Source organism: Papaver somniferum, chromosome 4 (assembly GCF_003573695.1).
Source record: "Papaver somniferum cultivar HN1 chromosome 4, ASM357369v1, whole genome shotgun sequence".
NCBI classification, from domain to species: Eukaryota; Viridiplantae; Streptophyta; class Magnoliopsida; order Ranunculales; family Papaveraceae; genus Papaver; species Papaver somniferum.
In genome coordinates, this window is record NC_039361.1 from 67,345,950 (window position 1) to 67,356,847 (window position 10,898).

Sequence of the window (10,898 nt, forward strand, 5' to 3'; positions counted from 1 at the left end):
CAAAACTGTAGCAGTTGTACACGTTATTCTGACATGCCTAGGTTTCCCACACTGATAACAAGTCTTTTCAGAGACTACGAAGGGGCACCTCCTTACTTATGATCACAACAAAGTATTCCAAGAACTTAAATGTTTTTTCAAAAGCCATAAAAAGATCTTCGTCAATAGATCCCCTTATGTTGCATTCCTTAAACAGACTGTTTAACAATCTTTTAAGACAGCAAAGCTTCTTACTCTTAACAATTTCTTGTTTTTGACAATTGCATAGGATTTTTAATTTTTCCCTTCGATTCTTTACAATCACTCAAGATATTAGAAGTCTCATGTGAATCGAGATCATCACGTGAGATACTAAGTCTTAGGAGAACAAATTCCGAAGAATCTCTAAGGAATTATGGTATGCATCTGTAGAGATTCCGTCTTTGTCCATATAGTCAGGCTGCTTCAAACACATACTTATTAGCTCTTAACGTGTTTGCATGCTCTGATACCAACTGAAAACGTCGGTGGTACCAAAATACACCACCAATTTTTTCTTAGGAAATATGTACGGACAAACTCAACACAACTCTGAGAATAAAAAATCAATCAAGGAAAGTGCCTAGAGTTATATCTCTTTCTCTCTTGTTGTTAGAACGTTTACAGAATTGAATTTGTGAACTTAACTACAAGGAGAGTTCTTGGACGGTACCAAAGACCAATGTCCAAGGATCAATCAAGTCTTGTACAACTAACAAGGTTAGACCTAACTACCGTGATTTATCAACGCACAACCTGTGATATTTCAATTATAAAGATAAACAATATAATGCGGAAAAAGAAATAACATAGACAGCAAAAAATTTGTTAACGAGGAAACCGAAAATGCAGAAAAACCCCAGGACCCAGTCCATATTGTACACCAAACTGTATTAAATCGCTACATACACTAGGCTACTAACAATTAACTTCGATATGGAATTTAGTTGAGCCCGAACTCAGTCTCCCATTGATTCATGTACAGTTGCGCTCCTTACCCACTTGAATCCCAGCAGGACTCCACGCAATTGATTCCCGTAGACGGTCTCACACCAACTAAGAGTTGTTTCAACTCAATTGAAGACTTTAAACCAAATATGCCTTCCACATACTAAGCCTATGATTGATTTCCTGATTTACGATCTACACGGATGATCAGATCAAACAATAGGTCCGGGTGATGAAAATCGATAGCAACTTAGACAAAAGTATGGATATACTCAAAATCCGGACTTATGCAACCAGAAGTGCAACCTAGATTATTATTCACCTCAAAGTATAAAACTTGTGGAATCAACAAAGTATGAGATGAAGAGACTTTGTTGATTACAATCTATCTTGATTGATGGAGCAAGGCTCTACAATCAGGATCAGGATACTCAAGTTATCAAGATAAAATACAACCAGACCTGGCTTCACGAATCCCAATGAAGTTTTTATAGTCGCTAAACCATAAAAGGTTTTCTGGAGAGGACGACTCTAGATATAACTAGGACACACCAAAAAGTAGTGTCAGGATTCAGAGTTCCCGGTTTCCAAGAGTTCCCCTAACTTCAAAGTCTAGGTTGCTTTAGGTTTAAGCTAAGATAGCTTTGGAACCAAACAAACAATATTCATTATTAGATGAAAGCTTTGAATCGTATTCACATGTACAAGATATACACTATGATTAGGTAAACTGTAACCGAACCGTGTATAAAGACTATGTTCAACATGGTTAGCCAAAACTAGCCGATTTGAACTTAAAAGCTTAATACTCATTTTCATGTTCACTAAGACATTAGTCACAATCATGTGATCAAATGAATCTAGTGTTAGTTATAGATTGATCAAATGCAAATTACTTCACAGAAATAATTTAATCGCAACTGAATTATAATAGACATAGTTTGTAAATGTACAAAGTACAATTACTTGAATCGTTCGTAAATCGTATGAGTCATAGTACGCAGACCGGTTTGCAAACTTATATGAAACAACCGAATTCTGGAGTCTATAGAACTTCTCAGTTCATAAACCGGTTTGCAAACTTATGCAATTACCGAGTTCCGGACTCTATGAAACTTTTTAGTTCACTTACAGGTTTGCAAACTTTGAACCAAATCAAAGTTCCGGAGTCTACAAAACTTTTTAATTCACATACCGGTTTGAAAAATCGAGACGTTTGCCGGTTCCGGAGTTCACAAAACATTCAGCTTGTACCGGTTTAGGTACTAAATTGGTTATAGAACATAGAACTATTTTGGCTCGCATACCTGTTTGATTATTTTAACCCGGTTCCCTTACTACAGTTTCACAATGGTCTGTGTACGAATATACTATACATACCTATCCGGATCACAAAATAAAAAGATCTTCCCATGATGTACATACGAGTATGCATATAACACAAATCTGAAAGTCGATATATAGCTACTCTGCTACGTGTACGAATACATGTAATGCAGCTTCAGACATATAACAGTTTTCAGTTTGTAAGACTGATAACACTGTATTGTATTATGAATATAGTAGTTCTATATTTCTTTAAATCGATTTGAAACATTCCTAAATAACATCAATGACACATATCATTGTTCTAGGCTATTTTCGAATAATAAACTTGAATCATGATTTGGTTCCAAACAATAAATTGTTCTCCACCGACTTTGATCAAGTATGAACAAATGTTCATTAAGCTTAGTCATTATATTTTTAGAAATTCGTAAACTAAATAATTAGTTCTCGACTCGAAATTCTTGTTTGTTCAAGCTAATCCAATTAGTTATGTGACAATCGTCTCAAAGATAGAAAAGTGAATATAATTGTTGATTGGTGCAAACGATTTGCTGGGTTTTTAGGAAGGCAAAGACTCGAGTATACGGGTGGAGACTCCTCGACCGAGAAAATTTCCTAAACCATTTTCAAACAGATGCACTGCACGAGAGTGCTTTGAGGTTGATAGATCAATCTGTAAGACTCTGACCTAAGCCAAGACAATGTCCAATCTTAAGTAAATTCTGTCACAAAGAGGGAAGAGGGTCGATCTGTAGGAGGGAAGCTGAGAAGTGTGTGTGAGATCAATGATGATCAAGTATTGTAGATGTGTTGATGATTTCTACTAGTTGGTGAACTGTTGAGTTCAGATGGGATAAGTTTGGGTCTCTTGAGCGATAATTTCTTGTTGGTCAAAATTGTTGTTGTTGAATTGTAGATACAGAAACTTATTTATATTGCAAGAATAGTAGATATATTGATCCCAGTAAGTGTGACGGTTGCTCGAGTGAAAGAGTGGGAAAGTGGGAAATCGTGGTTAAACCAGTTCCATGTCGTACAAAGACTTGGTTGACTGTCCATCCACTATTTTTCTAACTTCCTCAACCGCTTGCATGACTTACACACATTTCTCATCGTGGGCATACACACGTGGCATAGGCCGCCAGACCAAAACCATAGTGATTATCCCCCATGTGACGTGATTGATATCTCACGAATGTAGAGTCTGTAAGGCAGACGTGTGTTTAATTAGTCGGTTGTTGACTTGACTAGACGATGAGTCTTAGACTTGATGAGTCGAGCATCATGAACAAATTTGGTATGCTCTGAGACTCATGGATTGATCATAAGGTGTCTACTGGGACACAATAATGGAAAGACGTTGAGCCTTGATGAATTGTGATATATCATTTTACCAGTCGAAGTAATAATGATGTTTAGACCGAGCTTCGATGAGATTGCTCGATCAAGGACTTATTTTGATATGTAGAGCATTCGACAGGAAATCAAAGATATTGATGATTATACAGAATGCTCATTTCTAATTTAATATATCATGAGTGATCAAATGATAAAGTAGGAATCATAAATATTGGATGGCCGTCCGTTTCGAACCATGTTGCTTAGTCGATCAAAAATGTTGGTAGCAGGACCAAAAATATTAAATATAAATCAAAATATTGATTACTGGATCAATAGAATTCTCGAATGTTGATAATTGAATCAACATGAGGAATGTTGCTCAATCGAGCAGTTGATAGTTAAATTAATGAGTTCCGAACCCAGTTGATCGTGTATTTTGATAGCTTAAGCAATTTAGTGTTGATAGATGGGAAATATTAATATTGCTGGTTTAAGCAAATATTGCTCGTTTCATGAATTATTGATAGCGGGACCAAATAAAATATTAATTAAAAATATTGGTAGCTGGACCGAATATTGTTTAATTAATTAGGATGTTGATTGTTGGACCAACATAAAATTATTAGTGTTGGAACCTGCTCCGAATTATGGTTTCCAAAGCATTTGGTTTGAAACCCTAATTTTGATCGATTGTTGATCAATTAATGATTTCTTGAAAATCAACCAAATGAGTGAGAGGGACCGGCTACATGGGATGATGAGACGACCATGTAGCGCCCAGGTGCTCGAATGAGCGTGCACCAAAGTCCTTTGTAGACCAGTTGGCAGAAGGATGATTAAATGCTCGTTCAATCATTATTAAAATAGTGCTCGCCTGAGCATTAGGTGGTAAACCTAATTATGGAGATAGAAGGGACCGACCAAGGGGTATGAAACCGGCCTTGGTGGTCGTGGGACCAACTGGTGGTCGATTGATCAAATTCCAAGTTGTTTGGAAAGAGTTTGAACCCAATATGAATTATGGAAAATTAATGTATGTCAAAATTATGATAGGATGTGGGACCGGCTTCTGCAAGCCAAAGGACCGACCTTGGTCGGTCAAGGTGGCATGCCCGTGTCATCATATTTCACAGGACTCAATTCTGAGAATTTTGGTATTTTCTGGTGCGCATTCGAGCAATATTTTGGATTCTCAAAAGAGTTTAATCTTGACTGAAACTCTTGATTTTGCTTGAATGAGCAAGTAAAACTTTGCTCGTGAGATCAATATTTTGAGAATATTAAAATAAATGATATTTTAATATTTTCAGCGAGAAGCCTGGATGGTCGTGTGACCATTTGACTTTTTTGGCATTTGATAGTTTGAGCAAAATTGGAGAAATATGGAAAATTTAGGTTTTTGCTCAAACGAGGGAATTTCATGAGATGAGAGAAGAAATAATAATAAAATAAGGAATTGGGGAAGTGTGCGACCGTCCACGGCTAGGGCATAGCCGTCCAGCTACTAGGCCCGGTCCCATGACACTCTTCCTTGTTTTATGTTACTATTTTTCATTGTGTGGGGAAATATAGAAAAACTGGGAGTTTTGCTCAAACGAGGAAGTTTGCTCAAACAAGGAGTTTTAATGAGACAAGGAAAATAATAAAACAAGATTTAATAATAAAAGGGGAGATGTGGGACCAGCCACGGGGGCATGACCGGTGGGCCCGGTCCCATGCGCGCCTCTCCTTTATATTTACTATTATTTTTCTTTCCCTATTTTGCATAGGTTTCCTCGTTCGTCCATATTTTTTGAATGCTCATTTATACATTTGTGTGCTCACTTATGCATATTTGGGTACTCGTTATTGCATTATTGTTAAGTATGCTCGCACCATTTTCTCGGGGCTTACTCAGTGCTGGACTAAATGCTCGAAAAGTGAATATCTATTACTAATTCGTGGAATTCAGCTGAGAATAAGCCACGAAACGGAGTAATGAGACAGACTGAATATTTATTACTAATTCGTGGAATTTAGATGAGAATAAGCTATGAAACGGAATAATGAGATGAAATAGATTATTTTCTAGGAATTCAATTGATAAATGTTACGCTAGAATTGATCTACGAATTGCTCTATACTAGCACATTTATTAGAGAATCGAGGTATGAGATGATAGAGACATCATACTCGTTCTGAATATTAGTTCTGTATAGTCAGGGAACATTGAGACATTCTGAAGATGTTAACGTTCTATACTAGCATGCAATATGTCTAGGATCCGTCAAATCATTATCGATCCCTATATAGAAGTATTGATGAAATATGCAAAGTGTGGAAAGCTCAGTTGAGAGGATTTTCGTATCACGTATTCATTCATGCTCTGAAAGGGTGTGCGCTCGATCAGAGATTGTGAAATGAGCTTTCACGAATCCTAAAATATGAGTTTCATATACGTGTCTGAAGCCGTGTCAGAAATAAGCAGGATAATGATTTTACGACTTTAGCCTTTATCGAAAATCCACCATCAACAATAACTTGAGAAATAGGTGGTTCAGTCTTCACTTACCTTTTGTTGATGAAGTTATCCAAAAGCTTCAGTTGATCTTCTCCTTCAAACGGTAGAATGCAAATGATGAGTGGTTCGTTTCTCAGCTCCACTATCTTAGACCGAGACTTAACTATTGTAGACTAGAAATCAAGACATAGTTTTGACAACAAATTTGACAACAAGCTTGATATAGCAACACTTGTGAGTTCGACAGAGCAATTCTCTAACAATCTCCACATTTGGTGGTGGCCCATCCCAACTCATCTTGGCCTTGTTCAGTTATCCAGGTATTCATAATATCCTCTACAATATGTTGGGTAAATTTCTAATTGAGTTTGTTAACATACCACTCTATAGTATCTTTTTGAATCAGGTTAGAGATTTTGATTATGCTATTTGTGAGAACTTTGATGATATTGATTTCAAAAACTAATGTCTTAATATTTGATATCTCAAAACCAATTGTTTTCTCCCACTTGGATGTTTTGACTATCTCCCACTTCTCAAACATGGAATTTTTCATCCATTTCAGATCACTTTAATGCTTCCCCAAACCCATGTGCCTTTTAATTATGACATTATCTTGGAGAGATTTGAATCCACATTGCTTCTTTTTCCTGGACCATTCTCCAAGCAACTTTAGCTAAGAAAGCTTCATTGAAGATTTTTGTATATTTGAAGCTTACACCTCCATCACTTTTGGGTAAGCAGATTTCATACTAAGATTTCAAGTAAATTTTGTGTTTTCCCTTCTTGTCTAACAGTAATATCTTTAGACGACATTTATTTTCTTGATTATTTTATTTGACATGTTCATACACCCCATTTGATACTACGATATAATGCTAAGAGGAAATTGGATGTGTGTAGTTCTTCCAACCCAATTCACCATCTTATCATGCCAAACTTTTGTTTACGGGTTCGTTTTCTCAACAACTTATCTAATTTTCCTTGTTTATGCTAATGTAAAGATTTATACTCAAAGGCATTTACTTCATGTTGAGTATATTGGTTATATATATCTTACTTAGTTGTTTCAGAAATATTGTTGATATAATTGATACTAAACTTGTTGAAGTTTATTAGTTAGTCATACACGCTGCTAAATTAATTAATTATGTTGAAGAGGGTGTGAAGGGATCCTCTATTGGCTGTTTTAGTAGCTAATATGCTAACAACCACATCCAAGTAGAGATAAAGAGATAGTAAGAGACATCGAGACAAGAATTTACGTGGTTCATCCATTAACAAGACCTACATCCATGGTTGAGGGGTTTTACTAAGTCTAAAGAATACAAGAGAAGAGAATAAAAGATATGTTAGAGACCGCAGTAAGTTATGAGAGCTTATAAGAGATACCCTAAGAGATGTATATCCTCTTTAGGTTAGTTACAAGTTTTTCCCTAAGACATTATTAATTACTTGGATGTTACATAATATATTACTTATAAGTTACATAATACCAGAAGGTTCTTAGTAGTTACGTATTCTCGAATATTTTTCATATGAGGTGGTTCGTGCAGAGGCTTGGTGATCCAGTGCAATACTAGGTGGCCTACATGAGGTATTTGGGAAAAATATGAAATATGGTATACACATTTTTTTTTGAATCAACTTTAAAGAAAATGAGGAATTTGTTTACTCTTTAGTGATATCTTCTACGGATGGTTTTCAGTAGCGGATTCTTCTATATTGGTATGGGTTCTGCCAAAAATAATGTTGGTATGTTGTTGCGGATGCTTTTGTAAGGATTCCGCGAATAAGAATCTAGTGTGTTTGGAGTTGTGGTTGCGGGGGAACACGTCGAATCCGGTTGATTGTTTTGCTCCGGGCATGGTAATATTTTCTTATTTCAAAAAACATTCTAAAACATGCGCTTAATTTTATGCAATGCGGTAAATTTTCTTATAAATTGTGATATGTTGGTTTGTCACTGAAGATGGATGCAATTTATCAAGGGATTTTGATGATATGGTAATATATATCCCAGGCCCGTTTTTTTCCAGAAAACATGAACAAGATTTTCCAATCATTTTTGAAAAGCAGAATAAACCTTTAATGAATTATTAAAATAATATCACCGTTTGGGGGGAGATCTAAAGAGAGGTAGTTTCAAAAAAGAAATAAAACAATCATTGAGTTTTCGAGGACTAAAAGGTAATCAATTATACGCAATGTAGTATTTCGATTAAAGTTGTTTGACATTGTTCGACAAAACAGATGATAAGACATCAGAATCCTACCGAGGCAATATGGTAGAGTAGCTGATACAGATGAACAATACCCATTACTCTGAGTATTTTAGTCCCGAAGAATTTCATCATTCTGATACATGTGGTTTTTCCTAACTGAATGCTTATAACCCAAAATTTATTTTATTACTGATTATTAAGAAAATTCTTTACCATGTCAGTTTGGAAAATCATTTATCTTAAAATTTATGGGGCATTTTGAGTCAAACTCCAGTTGAATGGAATCGCAAAATAAAATAAATTGAGTGTTAAAGAAGTATCAAATAGATTATAGACTTAAACTTAGCTTGTGGGTTGTTTTCGCGGGATTGAAGTAAAAAATTATTTTATAGTTGATTTACACTGCGTCCGGTATATTCATATGTTGTTCCAGCTTTGCAGGGATGATTCTGTACGAGATAAATTTATTCCCTTTTCCCCTGGATGTGCGTAAGGTGCGGCGATGGATTATTTACCCTTCTTATATGTTTTCGGGATAGATTCACGTACGTTTTAGAAAGTTTGTATGATAATGAAGTATTAACCCTGCTTTTCACGTTCATTCTAGTACGCGGTTAGAAATCTTTGTTGACGAGAACTTCCAAAATTGATGTTAATTATTTTTTATTGTGCCGGTACATTGATATTTTCCTTGGAACATGGGTGATCTTCATGAATTGATCGAAATAGTAGAAAATCAATCATGTTTCTACTATAGATACTCCAAATATTTGTATAACTTCTTCAAAATTATGAATCGTTACCTCCAACTTGTAGAGAATTTCAAGACGATTGAAACAATCCAAGAATGACCCAATTCCATTGAAAGGTCATACCATGCTTGGGAAGCGGGGATTACTTTACAACCCTTTACTAGTATTCATTTGAATTTATATCTCAGCCGTCTTACGACAATGATTTTTATTTTTATTTTATTTTTTGATAAAAAGATGAAATCTATTTAATTAACTAAAGAAGGACAATATCCTTTATAAAGAGATTCAAAGAAAATATCTTTTTCAACATGCATATTCAAAAACCTAATAAAATCCTTAAACGAATAAACTAAAGCATTCCTTAGTCATTTAACAAGGATTGAAAAGGAGAGGTTACTAAGTACACCACCAACTTTTTAGTTCGGAAACCTGTATGGACAAAACCTAATAAAATCACCAGTAGGTCAAAGCCCCTTGAATAATATTGTATGTAGAGTTTTTCTCTTTTTTGTTACACAATCAATATGTTTAGACCAAAGGTCCGTGACCTGATTGTGTAGAATAGTTCTGGGAGGATCTCAAAAATCAATATCCAAGATTAATCTAGCCGTATCCGAGTTAAGAGGATCAGAATTCTAACAAGTATGAAACTTGCAGTATATCTTTTAAGATACAAGTTCAACAAGAACAAGTATTGTTTTTGATCTCAAATAATAAGGACTTAAACTATCTAGATACGTTGCGTACCAGTTGTGATATTCCTATTATAAAGACAAAACAATATATTACGAAAAAGGGAAAACACAAGAAATCATAAGTTTTGTTAACGAGGAAAACTGCACCAAAAGAAAAACCCCGAGACCTCGTCTAGCTTTGAACAACATATTGTATTAAACCTCTACAAACACTAGCCTACTATCAGATTTTGAACTTCAATGTAGTTGAGAGTGGATTAACCTTCCAAACAATCCAGTTTCAGCCATGTTCCTTATTATTAGAGCGTTGCTCGGTCGAACTCGCATGCGTTGCTATCTCAAGCATGTTTGTAAATGTTAGTGATCAAAACTATAAGTCTTGATTTCTGGTCTACTATAGCTAAGGTCTCGGACTAGGATAGAATGTGTAGTTGAGCTAAAGAACTCCATGGCAATCATCATACAAGACGAAGGACTACTCAAGGAACTGGTGGATCTTCATCGACTAAAAGGTATGTGGAGACTTGAACTTAACTATCACTCAAAAGTCTATTTATCTCCTATCTTGAGACAAAAGTCGTTTTGCTATATAGACTTAGATTATACACATTTGGCATTTCGAGCCGAGCTTAACTCGTCTATCTATTTCTCGAAATATGTGTTGGTAAAGCTTTCGTTTTATCCAAGTTCATGTTTACCTAGTGGCGAAAGTCATGTTATGTTTCAATCACTTTGAAAATTGCGCTGACGAAAAATGGTTTGTGAATAACAACTATATAACATTCTATGAGAATGTTTCAATGATTGAAATGAGAGTTTAGATTATATAAACATTGATGGATATAAGCATTGTTGTGGAGACACATATATGTATAAGTCACATTCCTTGAACCAAAGTTTGTGAACTTTGTTGATCAAGTGAACCGGAATTGTTTGCACAGTCTGCGAACTCAGTCCACGAACTGGCGGAAGTTCTCATTCGAGAATATCTGCTGGAGTATGAAAAATCACTCAGCAAGCTCAGTCCGCGAACTGGCGATGTTCTCAAACCCGAGAATTTCTGCTAGAGTTTGTGAACTCCATCCGG